The following is a 15736-nucleotide window of genomic DNA, read 5'->3' on the forward strand; positions in this document are numbered from 1 at the left end:
CTGCCTTCCTCTACATTTTATATTTTAAGGCAGTTTAAAATATTTTATTGAAAGTACATATTGTTATAGTTATTACTTTTGGGTTGCTGACAAATAGATTTCAACTGCATTTTAATTACAAGCTTAGGGGATACTGATTGGTGAAATTTGTCATGTGGTCAATTAAAAAGGATATTTAATTGAATCCATTGGAAATGCTGGTGTTTGATGAAGCCACTTTTGCTCAAAGATGGAAATGCTCACCGTTTTGTTTGCACAATAGCCTGTTTGAATACTCTTTGGGTACTTATTTAATTTTTGCCTTAAATATTTTTGACCTTTCCATGAATGCAGCTATCTTCCTAACTTTCTGAAAATACACATTTCTGATATGCCTAACTCCCCCTCCCCCCACACACATAAAAAAATTTAGCAGCAAACTTAACTACTGATTATAAGCCTATTTTCTTATAGAAATCTCTAGAGAAGGCTGTTGTACAGCAGCTCAGGTCACAACTCACGTCAACAGCCTGCTGAATATAATACAGCATTATTTCAGAAAGGGTTATGCTCTTACTACAGTTTTTAGCTTTACTAATAAAATGTTCAATAAAAAGGAATCAGCTGAAATTACAGGAGTTGTGCTTATGAACCTAGCTAAAGCTTCTGGTTCTATATGTCACCCTCTTGTTCACCCAGATCTTACTTCTCTGGTCTGGATACAAAAGTATCAGTTTGTTGTCTCTCTCTTTCTTTTAGACATTATTTGTGAGCAAAACAAAATCTATTCCCTGAATGCCGCTAAAGGAGTTCCAGAGAACTGAGTACTTATTCCCTTGCCATTTACTCTTTACATAAATTCCATACAATATGTAAGCAACCATGTCAAGGCCCTGTATATGCTGATGACTCTACATCATACAAAGTCAGTAACTCTTCCTCAACTATTAGCTCTTGGGAGAAAGAACTAGTGGGAGACATTTTACATCTCTAACCCTAAAATTAAAAAAAAAAAAAAAAAAAACCTGCTTTGACATAGTCAGTTCTTTTGAAGAGTAAAATAAGTATGACTCGATCCTGCTTAGGTAAGCCTAGCTAGAAATACCTTTTGCTGCAGATATTATAATGGATCCTCCACCTGATGTAACAGATATCCCACAGGCCTGGGAGTCAAAACTCAATGGGTTGACAAGTCTCCTCAATCAAGTCCTTAAAGACACATCAGAGATAAAAAGTCTGGCAGCTAAGAATGATGAAAATATTCAGAAACTCACAGCCAAACTGTGCCAATAATAACTAAAATAAAAACACATGGTAATGAAATAACCAGTGCTTTCCCACCTATCTGTTGAAAAGAGAGGAATTTAAGGAATGGGTAGTGGAAATTATTCAGGAGCTATTAGAGAAGATAGAAATGTCTTCCGAAAATATAGCTAGGGAGCGGGATAAAATTAAAGTGGAGTTTAAAAATAGGGTGAAAATAAAAGAAAGGAGATATGGCTGAGAAATAGCAAGAATTATTTAGAATGACTGACAAATATTAAAGTGTTGCAAAATAAGGGGAATCTCACAGAATAAGAAGAGGAGCAACTGCAGAATGCTAAACAGAAAATAAGGGATTACCTTGATAATATCCATGAGTTTAGAATGATTGCCATTAAGCAACTGTTTTTTTTTTTTATAATAGCTCTACAGCACAAAAACTTTTAGCACAACTCAGACAACAGGTTGTCGCCAAGCTTAATGAACCTATAATGAGGAAAATAACAAGGGATCCTGTAGAAGTGTTAGAAATATTTCTGAAATTCTATAAAAGTCTGTATAAAGCAGAGACATATGGAAATCAAGAAAAGGTACAAATGGAAATGTTTATGGAAGAATTAAATATGCCAAGGTTATTGGTAGATGAGGCTCAATTACTAACAGGATAGGAGGAGATGGGATAAAATGGTGATATATAATCAATCTACAGGAAAGTCTCTGGGAATAGATGGTATTCCTGTAGAAGCTTGGAAGCTAGGCGAGAAGAAAGTAATAAAGATCTGTAAGGTTTCTTTAACAGTATTTTAAAAGGAAGAGAAGTGCCAGCATCCTGGAAGAAAGCTGTGGTAGCTACAATACCTAAAGAGAGTAAAGATCCATCAGATCCAGCTTCATACAGGCCCACTTCAATACTAAACCATAATCATAAAGTGTTTATATCTATAATGGCTAAAAGAATGGCAAAAGTAATGCCAAAATTGATAGATATGGATCAGTGTGGTTTTGTGGAGGGGAGGCAAACATTTAACAACATTAACAGAACACTGATGGTCCAGAGGGAAGCAGAATGTAAGAAAATTCCACTGTTGTTGGTGGGTCTTGATGCAGAGAAAGCATTTGACAGAGTAACCTGGGACTTCATGAGCAAGGCAATGGTAGCATTTGCTTTCCCTGATACAGTTATAAGGTACATTAAAAATATATATGAGGCATCAGAGGCAAAAATTAAAGTAGGTGGGGTCCTCTCTGATAACTTATGGTTGAATAGAGTAACCAGGCAGGGTTGTCCGCTTCCCCTTTGTTGTTCACATTATATTTAGAACCATTGGCAAATAAAATAAGGGACTCAGAAATTCAAGGAAATAATTGGCTTGGTAGTCAGAAAATGCTGACTCTATTTACAGAGTAAACTGGGACTTTAAGAGCAGAGCAATGTGAGCATTTGCATTCCCTGATAAAATTGTAAGGTTTATTAGGAGGATATATGGCAGATCAGAGGCAAAAATTAAAGTGGGTGGGGTCCTCTCTGATAATCTCTGCTTGAGCAGAGGAACCTGGCAGGGGTTTCCTCTCTCCCCTATATTATTTGCATTATATTTAGAACCACTGGCAAAGAAAATAAGGGACTCAGAAATTCAAGGATATAATTGGTATGGTAGTCAATAAAAGCTGGCTCTATTTGCAGATGACATTATTTTATACCTGATAAAGCCAGAAAGGGGTATTACAGTGTTGTGGAACATATCGAGAGAGTTTCAGATCTTTTCTAGATACAAAATTAATCAAGATAAAACAAAGGCAATAGCAGTAAATTATGTACTCACACATGAATTGGTTCAGCAATATCTTTATTTATGGGGACATGATAAAATGAAGTATTTAGGAGTATGGATTAAAAATGATTCTGGTGTGGCAGCTAAGGATATTTGGGAAAAGACTAAAAGATAATACAAAAGCTGAGAAAATTGAAGCTCTGCTATATGGATATCAATAGTAAGATACAAGCAGTTAAAATGTTTTAGCCCCTTTAGTCTTATACACAGGTCAGGCATATTTTTATCAACCAGAGGAGCAGTTGCGGATAGCAATTAATAAAGAGCTGAAGGATTTTATCTGGGAGGGGAAGAGAGCAAGAGTCAAGTGGGATAAGCTTACTGAAGGGGTATTTCAGAGCAACACAGTTAAGGCTCCTATACATGGCACAAGCAGAAAACTATAATTCAAAGTGGAAAGGGATGATTATGAAATGGGGGGAAGCTCAAGAAACAAGGAGAGACTGGGATTTTGGATGTTGACCTTTAAGGAAAATAACAATAATAATACGGAATATTATATTCATAAAGTAGCAGAAAGTATTCTAACAACTAAGCCAACATGAGAATGGAGAAAGGAAATTCTGCTGATAGGGATGACTGCAATTAGGAATACAGACAATAGGCAAGAAGGGGCTCGATTTTTCTGGAGACAACTGACAATGGAACCAAGATATTGGGAGGAAATAACTAGAGAGGAAAAGGCAGTAGAATTGGAACACACCAAGAACATATTTGGACTGCAGGTTAAAGATTGCCTTCCCTATCAAGGATTGATACCATAGTATAGGCAAAGAGAAAGAAATAGGGGGTCCTAAATGAAAGATCAGCACTGATAGAGTTTTTAATAGAATCTATAACAGAAGCTGCCATTAAAAAAGGAATAATTTGTAGAGCATATAAAATATTGCATGATAAATATAAGAATCAATCACAGGAGGTTAGAAAGGATTGGGAAGACTCAAAACGAAACAGCAAAGCCAAAGCTAAGTAATCAAACTCCACAGCCTGGAAGCAGAATTCGCAGAAAATTTTGAAAAGAACAAATCCTTTAATGACACAAGTCGTAGCAGCAATGGAAACAAGGGCTTTCGCCCAGGAAAATCCTGGGCTTTATCAAGTAAACAGTTTGCACTTCAAAAACATCACTTATATACTAAATAGACAGGCTTAAACTACTGAACAGCTAATTAGCTCATTAATATTTAAAAGGGGCTCTGCCCTTCAATACAAACAGACTTGTTTGTTATAAAAAGTATTGCATAAAATACTACTTAAATAAGTACAAATGTGACATTGTTAAAAATTAACCTTTTAAATATTAATGAGCTAATTAGCTGTTCAGTAGTTTAAGCCTGTCTATTTAGTATATAAGTGATGTTTTTGAAGTGCAAACTGTTTACTTGATAAAGCCCAGGATTTTCCTGGGTGAAAGCGCTTGTTTCCATTGCTGCTACAACTTGTGTCATTAAAGGATTTGTTCTTTTCAAAATTTTCTGCGAATTCTGCTTCCAGGCTGTGGAGTTTGATTAGAAGGATTGGGAAGAGAGACTGGATAATCAATTCACAAAGAAACAATGGGGGAAATATGTATGTCTCACAAATATGCAACAAAGTCTAGAAGATTTAGCATCTTTGCTTGGAAGTGTTTACATAGGTATTTTTATACCCCAGATAGACTCCAAAGAATTTTTCCTCAGGTAGACAGTAAAAGTTGGAGGTATGATAGGGAAGAAAGAGGTAACTGGGAACATATTTTCTGGAAGTGTAATGAGTTTAAAGATTTCCTGCAGACTGCTCTGTTAGAGATGCTGGGTGAGCAAATTGGTGTAAGCTATGATATGGAATCTGGAATTGCCTAGACATAGTAAGGCCTTGCTGAGTCTAATTATGATGGCTGCTAAAAAAGAAATTACTAGAAAATGGAAATCAAAGTCTAAATCAACTTTACTAGAAGTAGCGAAGATAGTAACAGAGACAAAACAACTGTAATTGGGATCTTTAGTAAAGGGTAGGAGTAAATGACTTAGGAAAATAGGAATGTGGGATCAATACATGCAGAGGAGGAACAAGATTTAAAAGAAGGCAGCATTTGAATGAACTATGTAAGGGTTGACTGACAATAGCTGAATATATCAAAAGTGATGTATAATGTCTGCAGCTACAGTTGTGTTAGCTTGGTTTGTAAAGTATAATAACTGTAACTGAGATTGTGTTGGTATGGTTTATTTTAATTTATATAAATGTAAGACTACCTATGTCATACATGATATACATGATACTTTAATAAAGATTTTTCTTGTTTAAAAAAAAACTCACAGCCGAACATTATTTGCTTTAATCATATGCATCCATTAATGTGGCAAACATTAGTGACTTACAAGTGAGACTGGATCACCAGTGTTCCAGCGTTGCCTCCCTACAAGACAAGATGGAGGACTTGGATAATTGGCACTGTCACAATAACTTCATTTACTGAGCCTATGAGAATGAGTGAAAACCATAATATAAACCTTTTTTTAGAAAAAATATGTTATCAACTCTCCTTTCAGATCTCCCGGTAATCAAAGTGGAAACAGCCCATAGAGATTTTCAGTGTCACCCCCAACACAACAAGCCTCTGAGAAACACACACTTTTCTGCTTCTTAAACTATGCAGATAAAGAGAAGATATTAAAAAATGTTAAAGAAGGGAAGCTATTTGACTTGCTGGGGGATTAAGTAAAACTCATACATGACTTTTCCCAGAGCACACTATCAACGTATAAAGCTTACAGAGAAGACCAATTTCTCGGGTTTAAAAACTCTTTCCCAACATATTTTAATTATCCAGTGAACTTGGTTATAAAATATTAAGGGAGATACCACATTTTTATGGCCCCAGGACAGACTATGACATTCTTTCAACACAATATGTTAACAGACAATATGCCAAACCTGCCATTACAGACTGGCACTGACTGGACTCTATCTGTGCAGCTGCCTGACAAACCCAAAGACATTAAGGCATCCTCATTTTCTAAGAGGACAAAGATGATCACAGCACCAGGCAAATTTGCAACAATCCAAAGCACTGGGGCTTCAGCTGACCAGAATATGTGCAGTGGAGATGCCATGGGCAAAGATCTGCATTCACCAAAAAATTGAACCCACAAGAAAGCAGCCCAATAGCTATTCAGTGTCCCGACTTGTAATAGCTTTTCACCATTGACAGCAGAGGAAGAAGACAGCAACACTGTGGATGATAATAATAGTCTGAAAACATCTTCACAAGATTCTCAGGATCCTGGATGCATGCCCTGTCCGGCCAGGAAAGCAGTCCATAGATTTTAAGCATCGGTGCAGGTAATAGTGGTGGAGTTATGGGGAGATAAGCAGAAGAAGACAAAGAATGCCACAGAAACTTGACATGTAGCAGGTCTTAGCATTTGTCTGATTTATGGTAAGCTCCTAGTCACCAGATAACCACAGATTTGTGTATTACTAATGTGACTTCCACAGTGGGGTGCTAACACCACATATAAGATAAATACAACAAAATAATATTAGCTATATGTATTACAATAGTTAGTTGCTTTGTTAAGGAGGAGCAGTAGTCCTTTAAATACATTCTCTAGGAAGCCTTAGTAGGTTAAGAGTTTGTTATGTTTATAAGTATTATTGTTGTTATGCCAGTAACTTGTATGTTAACACTGAATACAAGGGGCTTAGTCACCAAGTTAAAATGCAATGCACTCAAGAAGTGGTTAACTAAACTGTGGGTAGATGTATTGTTGGTATGGGAAATGAACATTAGGAAAAACACAGCCACTGCTTGAACCATATCATGGGGGGTTATTTGTGTGTTCGTTCAGCACCCTCTTCCAAGAGTGGAGCCAGAATCTTTCTTCACCTACAGTTGAGCTGGACCCTTTTGGATAAAAAAGTAGACAGAAATTGTAGAATGATCCTAGCTGAAGTCTGCACTCTAGAAGGGAAACTGGTAGTGGGGTCAATTTACAGATCTAACCAGTGGTAGATCTTAGCAGTGGCACTCAAAGTTATTAATAACAAAGAATCACCTGTGTTACTAGGAAGAGAGCTTAAGGTAGTCATTAATTCATTTATGGGTAGATCTAACCCAAAAGGAGAGTGGCATTTAAAAACACAAACCACATTTCAAGCAATTATGGAAAAACTCAGACTTGTTGACATTTAGAGGGCTATATACCAGTCAGACCCTGGCTATACTTATCTATACCCAACAGGTAACCAGAATAGTCATTTGAACTATTTTTAGTATCATAAATCTGGGATAGAAATATATTAGAGAATGAACTGGTACCATGCCCTATGTCCAGTCATAATGGGGTTAAAATCTTATTTGCATGGGGTGCGACAGACCATAGAAGTTTAAGGCCTTGGAGGGTAGATCCCCTAATTTTTTTAAAATAAGGAGTGTATAACATGGATAAAGAAATAAATACAAAAATATATTGCTAAAACCCATTTGGGATCCAGGCTAATCTTTCCCTGGTGGGAATCCTTCAAATGGGTATTAAGCAATATTTGCTCTTCAGCGAGGGTTAGGCTAATGTCCTAGTTAGACCATTATATAGAATAACTAAGTGAAAGAGTAGACAACATTTACAGTAGGGTAAAGAACACAAAGTTTAAACCTAAAAAACTCCTTCAGAAGTATAAAGAGACTAGGTGCCAATTAGACGAAACCTTGAAAGAACGTTCATATTTATATTTGAAAAGAGTGGCACTGCAGGCCTGGGCCCGATTACACAAATCAGGGAAACTGTTAACTTATTGACTTCAACAAAGATGGCTGCATACTAGAATAGGTAACATAAAAGGGAAGAATGCCTTAATAATGGATCCTCAGATGATATGCACTGAATTTTTAAACTATTATAGTCCTTATATGATGAAAGTAAGACCAGCACAACTTAAACAATTGGAACTATCACTTTTTTAAACAGGTTATCCCTCCCATGGCTTTTAGAACAGAACAAGGAAGCTATTGATATCTCAATAATAATCTAAAGAAAAATTGAGGGCCACCCAAAATATTCCTAGAGGGAAGGCCCTGGGCCCAGATGGGCTCACAGGATCTTTGTATAAAATGATGCAAGATGTGCTATTGCTTATTCTACTTCCCCTATTTAACAATATAAAAGAGAAACAGGGCCAATGCCTATCACAATAAGGGAATCCTGTATTATTGTTCTTCCAAAATCAGGGAAATACCCGATGTTAGTACAAAATTATTCATCAATCTCCCTTACTAATACTGAAACAAAAATGTCTGCTAAGGTACTAGCAACCAGGCTCAAACTGCTTATCTCAAACTTAGTGGCAGATTCTCAAGAGGAATTTGTGAAAGGCAAATCCAGTACAGACCATCTACACTCATTATCACTTTATTTAGAAGGGGTGAATTACCATGCTTAGCCAGCCATTGCTATTATGATTGACTTTGAGATGGCATTTGATAGTATTCACTTGAACTTTATTTGGGAGGTTTTACAGAAAATGGATTCCCTGCCCTCATTTAAAACTAGTGTCTGTAGTATTCACTGGAACTTTATCTGGGAGGTTTTAGACAAAATGGATTTCCCGCCCTCATGAAAAACTAGTGTTCAAACCCTATATAGTTCACCATTTGCAACATTATTACCAGGCAACTACATCTCTCCCATATTCCCCCTACAGAAAGGTATCGGGCAGGGTTGCCCACTGTCACCCTACATATTTCTGCTAGCTATAGAGCCTCAAAATAAACTAATAAGGTTGCATAATGATCTCACAGAATGGTTGTTAGGAGGAGTAGCAACATGACTTTTACTGTTAGAAGATGATTGTTTATTTACAGAGAAGCCAAAGAAGGACATTCCTCAACTAGCTGATTTATTAGCTGACTTTGGAAACCAGTTTAAAGGTTACTATGGGAAATCCCTGCTGTTTCCTAGAAGTGCACCAGTAAACAAAATCCAGATGTTATCTTGGGAACCCCAATTTCCATAGTATGTGCCCCCAAAAAATACTTAGGGATATATTTATGTTGAGAAATCACAGGAATGCTAGCCCATAATCTAAAATCTCTTTGGGAGTATTTATTCCTCCAAACACACATCTGGCAAAAATTAAACTTTGCATGGTGGGGCAAACTTTCTGTGATACAGATAATGTTCTGCCCTAAGCTCTTATATGTGCTGTGGCATCCCCCCCCATCCTCACACTGGTTACATAACATTAAGAAATTATTACTGCAATTTACTTGGAAAGGCAGGAGATCTTATCTCCCAGCCCCAGAAGCTTTCTTACCTGGGAAATATGGAGGTGGTGGGTTAATAGATATAAAAAAATAACTCCAGTGACTGCCTGATATCCATATGTGAATACCACAGCTAAAATACTCCCATTCTGGTGTAAAATAGAAGCCAACCTTATAAGAAGTATTTCTCACTGGGCTCTTCTTGGGTTTTATTCCTCTAACATTCAGACTATTAAGAAATGGTGAACATTGGCCATAGGTAGGAATGCTCTCCATCAACTTAATAGAAGTTATCCTAATTTGGATCTATGGTTGGAACAATTGCCCATATGGGACAACCAGCAATCAAAGACTGGAGACAAAATCTGGTGACTTAACTGGATTGAAGCAGGAATATTTATTCTACTAATGGACAGAAAATGCTTTAAGTCCTTTGCCCACATACAAGCTGAATTTGAGATCCCTTCCGATGATTTTTTGGAAGTCTCTTCAATTATGCCATGCTTTCGTTCACTCTCCATATGCCAAGAAGATAAGTGAAATTAGAAGTTCAGCTGAGGAGGTTCTGTTGAATTAGTTCAATCAAAGGAGCTTAAACAAACCACTAAGCATATCATATCTGTACCATCTATTTATACAGTAGTATAGAAAGGAGGTAGCCAGCTTACTCAATCTTCATGTAAATTCAGCCAGGAAAGAAGATGCAGAAGAATTCAAACCTCTACATACTCAACTGATATGAATGCTGATATTCCCCTTTCCACATTTGCTGACCCCACCAACTTAGACTGTTATATGGGAGAGAAGATGGTGAGCAAAGATTTAGCCACCAATAACACTTGTCTAGCCTGTAATAATCAAAAAGAGGGATTTGACCACATGTTTTGGTTATGTGGACATGTAAAACCACTTGGAAAGAACTCTTCCAGTGGTCACATACTGTACTGGGACTTATTTTACCACTGCAAGCCAGAACATGGGTATTGGCCTAATATTTAAAAGAATCAAGACTGAGTAACATTAAAAAATACAGCTTGCAAAACTTTCTGTTAGAACTAGGCTTATACATTGCCCTCCATTGGAAATCACAGAATCTGATGAATATATCAGAAAGGACTTTGTTAGAAAGTACAATAATCAACTCTCATTAACTGGTGCAGGTGGTATAGGACTAAGAACTGGCACAGCAGACCCCCAGTCTGAGTCTACACTAATACATTTTTGGACAGTATTTAACATATTAAATATACAGAGCTGTTAGTATTTATGTTTATCTTTGTACTCATTCCACTTCTATGAGCAAGATATCTATTTTATTCTGTTTTGAAAATCCCCCAGCTAAATATTTAAATGTTAATGCATTTAGGTTCACCAACTGCAGTTCCTCAGATACATTGTACTTAAATTAACTCCCTGCTACAGCTCATTACACTGCTACCTTATTTCATCATACAGAGTTAAATGTGTTATATTTTTATTAGATTATAATCATATTAATGTAGATAGCTGATAGTACCAATGGCAACTGGTTTATATCTTGCTTTGTTTTCGCTTGTTTGCAATAAAACAAAACTATTAGTTTGTTGCTATGATATGATTTTGAATATATCTACCACTGGCTTACTGAAAACCCTTCAATATAAACTTTCAAGAAAAAAAGAACAATTATGCATGAGGCATCAGCCAGGCTACGCAACATTCCTTAGCATGTGATTAGTTAATCACCTGTAGGCACCTCGATTAAATATGTAAGATACTAAAGGCTCTTATATTTTGGCTGGATTCAGGGCTGTCCTAATATCACAGCAAATAAAATCAAATAGAACTAGCTAGTAATGCTTAGGACTTGCTACAGTATGTCTAATGTTATTAAGAGCAGAATCCAGTAGACCACTTGGCACAGATTTTTTTTAATACTAATCCTTGAATTTATATTACATTTAATGGCTATAACCAAAGACTACCAAAATAAAATACATATAATCTGTAGGTTTATCAGTACATTCCTGAAACTAGAACAACACTGTTTAGCTTTAGCAAAGGCCGTCTGCCTTCCGCTCATAGTTACACCTTGATTACTAATTGTTTCACTTAATTATAAGCTACTATGTTTTGTCTACTTACCATCACTGAGGAATTGTTTCTTCCTAAAGCCCTTCTCTGGAAAAGTTTGATATTCTTCTACTGGTTCTAACTTACTAATCATTTCAGTTCAGTCTCAGTAGACCAGTAGCATTTTTTTATCCAAGCCCTAAAGTGTGGGATACTATTTCAATATACAAAGTAAACCCAGGAACCAGCTCCAAATCTGGAAAAAACACCACCATCCTACTTGTGAGTTTAGTTGATAGTATTTCAATATTCCAGTTGAAGAACTGGCTAGGCTACAGTCCTTTACTACTTCCCCTAAGGGATTGCTGAAGGCTCTGTGGTTCATAGTATTAAGAACAATTTTTCTGTTGCTAGTTTACATAACAGATTGCCATTAAATTTCTGAGATAGTATATTTTATTAACTATGGAAAGTATTTTGCTCCTTCTTAAGAGTGTTCAGGTTTTTTTTTTTACGTGTTTACCTCTATGTCACGCTTTGCTTACTTCATCTAAAAACATTGTTATTGTTTTCTCTTATCAATTTTATGGACTCTGTGTTTACATGCAGTGCTAATCAGAGGTTCTTTGGATGTGATCAGTAAGCACTGACAGGCCAGGAAGGCATCAGCTGTGGCAGTCATTGAAGTGGAGGCCCACTGTAGGAGTTTGGTGCAGCCACAGAGGCTGACTTTGAGATTGCCTCCATGAGGTCTTGGAAATGTCCAAACTGCTAGTACGAAGGTTATAGCTCCAAAATCCACAAATCACGCCGACTAGTGTATACGATGTTCTTAACGCAAGATAAGTTTATTTTCCACAAGGTACAAAGCGTTTTCACCAATCAAAATAGAGTAGCTTCTTCAGAGAGACATTTAAAACTTTTTAAATGTTGGCGCTATTTATACAGTGCAAAACGGACATGCTCCGTGTATAATACATGTCATTTCCTTACCATACAATTTTATATGCCCGTACACCCTATGTAAAATGTATTAAACATACAAGTATAAGATCCATTTAAAATTTAAAGATTACAGAAGTTAAAAAAGGGACTCTCCTGTTAGTCCGTGCAACTCCCTCCATTTAAAAACTAGCTACATACACAAAAGCTAGAATTACATATCCATGACTTTATTTCTTATACAGTATAAACTAAAGTCTGGAGATAAGTAACTATTACATTGGTCAGTCTCATTCATATATTATTATAGCTACTCTATTTTGATTGGCGAAAACGCTTTGTACCTTGTGGAAAATAAACTTATCTTGCGTTAAGAACATCGTATACACTAGTCGGCGTGATTTGTGGATTTTGGAGCTATAACCTTCGTACTAGGTCTTGGAAATGCATCTAGTGACTCAGGATGGGATATTACCCAGGATGTTCCCAGCAAGGGTACATAAATACTGACTTTGACTGGGGACATTAATGTAAGGTGGAAGGAGCACTTAGATGATAGCCTGAATGAATGAATGGAGTTGTTTGTTTGCTTGCTTACTAACCAGTGTAGAGCACTGATCTGCTAGGACATTTTTCAGACTCGGAGTACTCTTTGGTTAAATGACTCATCCAAAGTCAAGCAGCAGGCAGATGGAGGAAGTAACTCATTAAAAGCTAATAGCCTGTGACTACAGGAAGTAACTCATTAAAAGCTAATAGCCTTAAACTTCTGTTCTGTTCACTGAATCCAGTAAATATTCCTTTTCAAAATTATTTATTTTTTTATTTTATTTAACATTTGTTGACCGGGAAAGTCCGACTAGGTTCCACAGATCCTGTTTTCAGCAGAGGCCTGGGGAGAAATGCTCCAGAAGCATGTCTTTAGAATGTGGGAGGAAACTGGAGTACCCGGAGAAAACCCACGCGAACGCAGGGAGAACATGCAAACTCCGCACAGAAGGCACCCCAGCTGGGAATCGAACCAGAGAACCTCTTGCTGTGAGGCGACAGCATTAACCGCTGCACCACTGCGCCGCCCAATAAGAAGTGCCAGAAGCAACTGATTAGACAGGATCGGTTTCTGTAGATATGATGACTGTGGTGATTAAAATGCTCCACAGCGGCAAGACTACAGGAGAGGATGAGCTCTAGCTGGGGTGTCATGGCTAATTCATCTTTCCAATGAAGCATGCAAGGCAGGGAAGGTTCCTCTGACATGGTAAACTGTGGTTGTGAGCCTCATTTTCAAAACTAACACAAGAAGAGTGTGTTCCCCTGTTACAGAAGGATCATAGTCTTCAGACTCTCTAGAAAAGCCTATGCCAGAGTGCCAGAAAGGAGACTCCATCACATAGTCAAGCCTCTGACTGATGAAGAGAAATGCAATTTCCATCTTGGCTGCAGATCACTCGATCAGCTGTATGTCCTTAAAAAGGATATTAGAGGGGTCATGGAAGTTTGCCAGTCCTACCTACATGTGCTTTGTTGACTTGTAGATATTTCCCAGTAATCCAGAATGTCTTGTAGGAGGCACTATAAAGTATGGGGGTTCTAGGACCACTGCTTTTGCTGCATATCATTTGGTCCCTATATTAGTGGAACAAGAGTTGTGTCTGCATTCTCAGTGTTAAAGCTAAATACATTTGGGGTATGAACAGTACTCTGACAAAAGTGTACCTTGCCTCTTCTCTTGTTTGCGATTTTTGTGGCTAGGACATTACGTTACAGCCCAGTTTTATAGGACATCTAGTTTGGGGACGTAAGGGTATCATGTATGTTGTATGCTGCTGCCGATGTTCTCTTGGGCACGATCTGTGGCATGTACTGGAACAGTTCTCCACTATGTGTGAAGCAGTACTTCTATATCTGTGGTCATGGTCCTCTTCCAGAAGGAGCGTGGATTGTCTATAAAGGTAAGTGAGAGTAGCTATTGCAAGGAGAGGAGTTTAAGTATATGTGGGTCTTCTTCACAAATGAAGGTAGAGGACATCAGGAGATTGACCAGTGCATGGATGCAGAGGTGGTAATGCTACAAGCAGTACACCAGGCCATGGTGGTGAATTGAAAGATGAATCCTAGGACCAGTTAATGTATTTCGCCATCCTCACATATAGGAAGTTGCTAGGCTATTGACCCTGAGGCCCTTACAAGCCTAGCCAAGAGTATAATTGTGGGATTTGGATACTGACTAAAAGGATGAAATCATGGATACAAGAGGCAGAAATAACTTTCCTTCACAGTGCAGGTAGGCTCACTTTCTGTGTCAAAGTGTGGACTTTAGCAATTCAGGAGGATCTTGGAAGTACAGGCACTGCTCTCAAGGACTGAGAGGAACCAGCTGCTGTTGTTTGGTGTGGACTCATTATGCTGCTAGTCTTTAAGCAAAATCTCAGGTAAGTGTGCCTTAAAGTGACATTAAGACTTGTTTCAGAGTACTGTTTATGGTGTTAATGTCATAATTTGGAACCATTTTATGGATTCTGTTGGACATAGAAGTTGACTTCCTATCACGGTGTCATCTAAAAGCTCTTACTGTTCTCTCATTAATGCAGTCTTTGCATGGATGTTTGTGGGGGAGAGGCCATGGAAGTTTAATGGACATGCAATTTTCATTTTAATTATTCCATTTGTATTAATAGTGAATGTTGACACTTTTGCTTTACCTTTGAAATATACTATAATGCTTCAGTTGTATTACCATAGCCTTTGGATTTTCATTTATTCATTATTTGAATTTAAACACTGACTATTTAAATATGGCTTTAATCTGACTCAGATTATGTTTTAACATATCATTTTAGTTTTTTTGTTGTTGATTATTTATATTAAATGTTTAACATATATTTGCAAACTGTGTAGGAATTTTAACACTTCAACTATTGACGATGCCCCATGAGTACCTCCTTCAGAAGGTTACCAGATATGGCCCGGGGGGGTAGGCCCTGTGGTAGACCCAGGATATGCTATAGAGATTATATTTTAACACTTGGTCAATTTCCACATTCTTCTGATTTATACAAATCTTCATAAAATTTCCAAAATATCCCTAATGCCTCTATAGGATCTCTGGTTATTTCTCTTGTTATAGGATCCCTAAGTTTGGCAACAACCCTTTCTATGTTCTGTTGCCTAAGTCATTGTGCTAAAAGGTTTTGTGCTCTGAAGTTATTATCAAAAACAGTTGCTTAGCAGTAATCTTTTTAAACTCATGCATGTTATTCAAATGCTCTCTTATTTTTTCTTTAACACTCTGCACTTATGCCTCTTCTTGTTCTGTGACATTTCCCTTATTCTGCAGCACTTTAACCTTTGTTACCCCTAAATAATTCTTAACCACATCTCTTTTGCTTTTATTCCTACCCTGTTTTTAAACTCCACTTTCGTT

This window comes from Protopterus annectens, chromosome 2.part0, assembly GCF_019279795.1.
Source record: "Protopterus annectens isolate FY-2018-M chromosome 2.part0, PAN1.0, whole genome shotgun sequence".
In the NCBI taxonomy this organism is placed as follows: Eukaryota; Metazoa; Chordata; order Ceratodontiformes; family Protopteridae; genus Protopterus; species Protopterus annectens.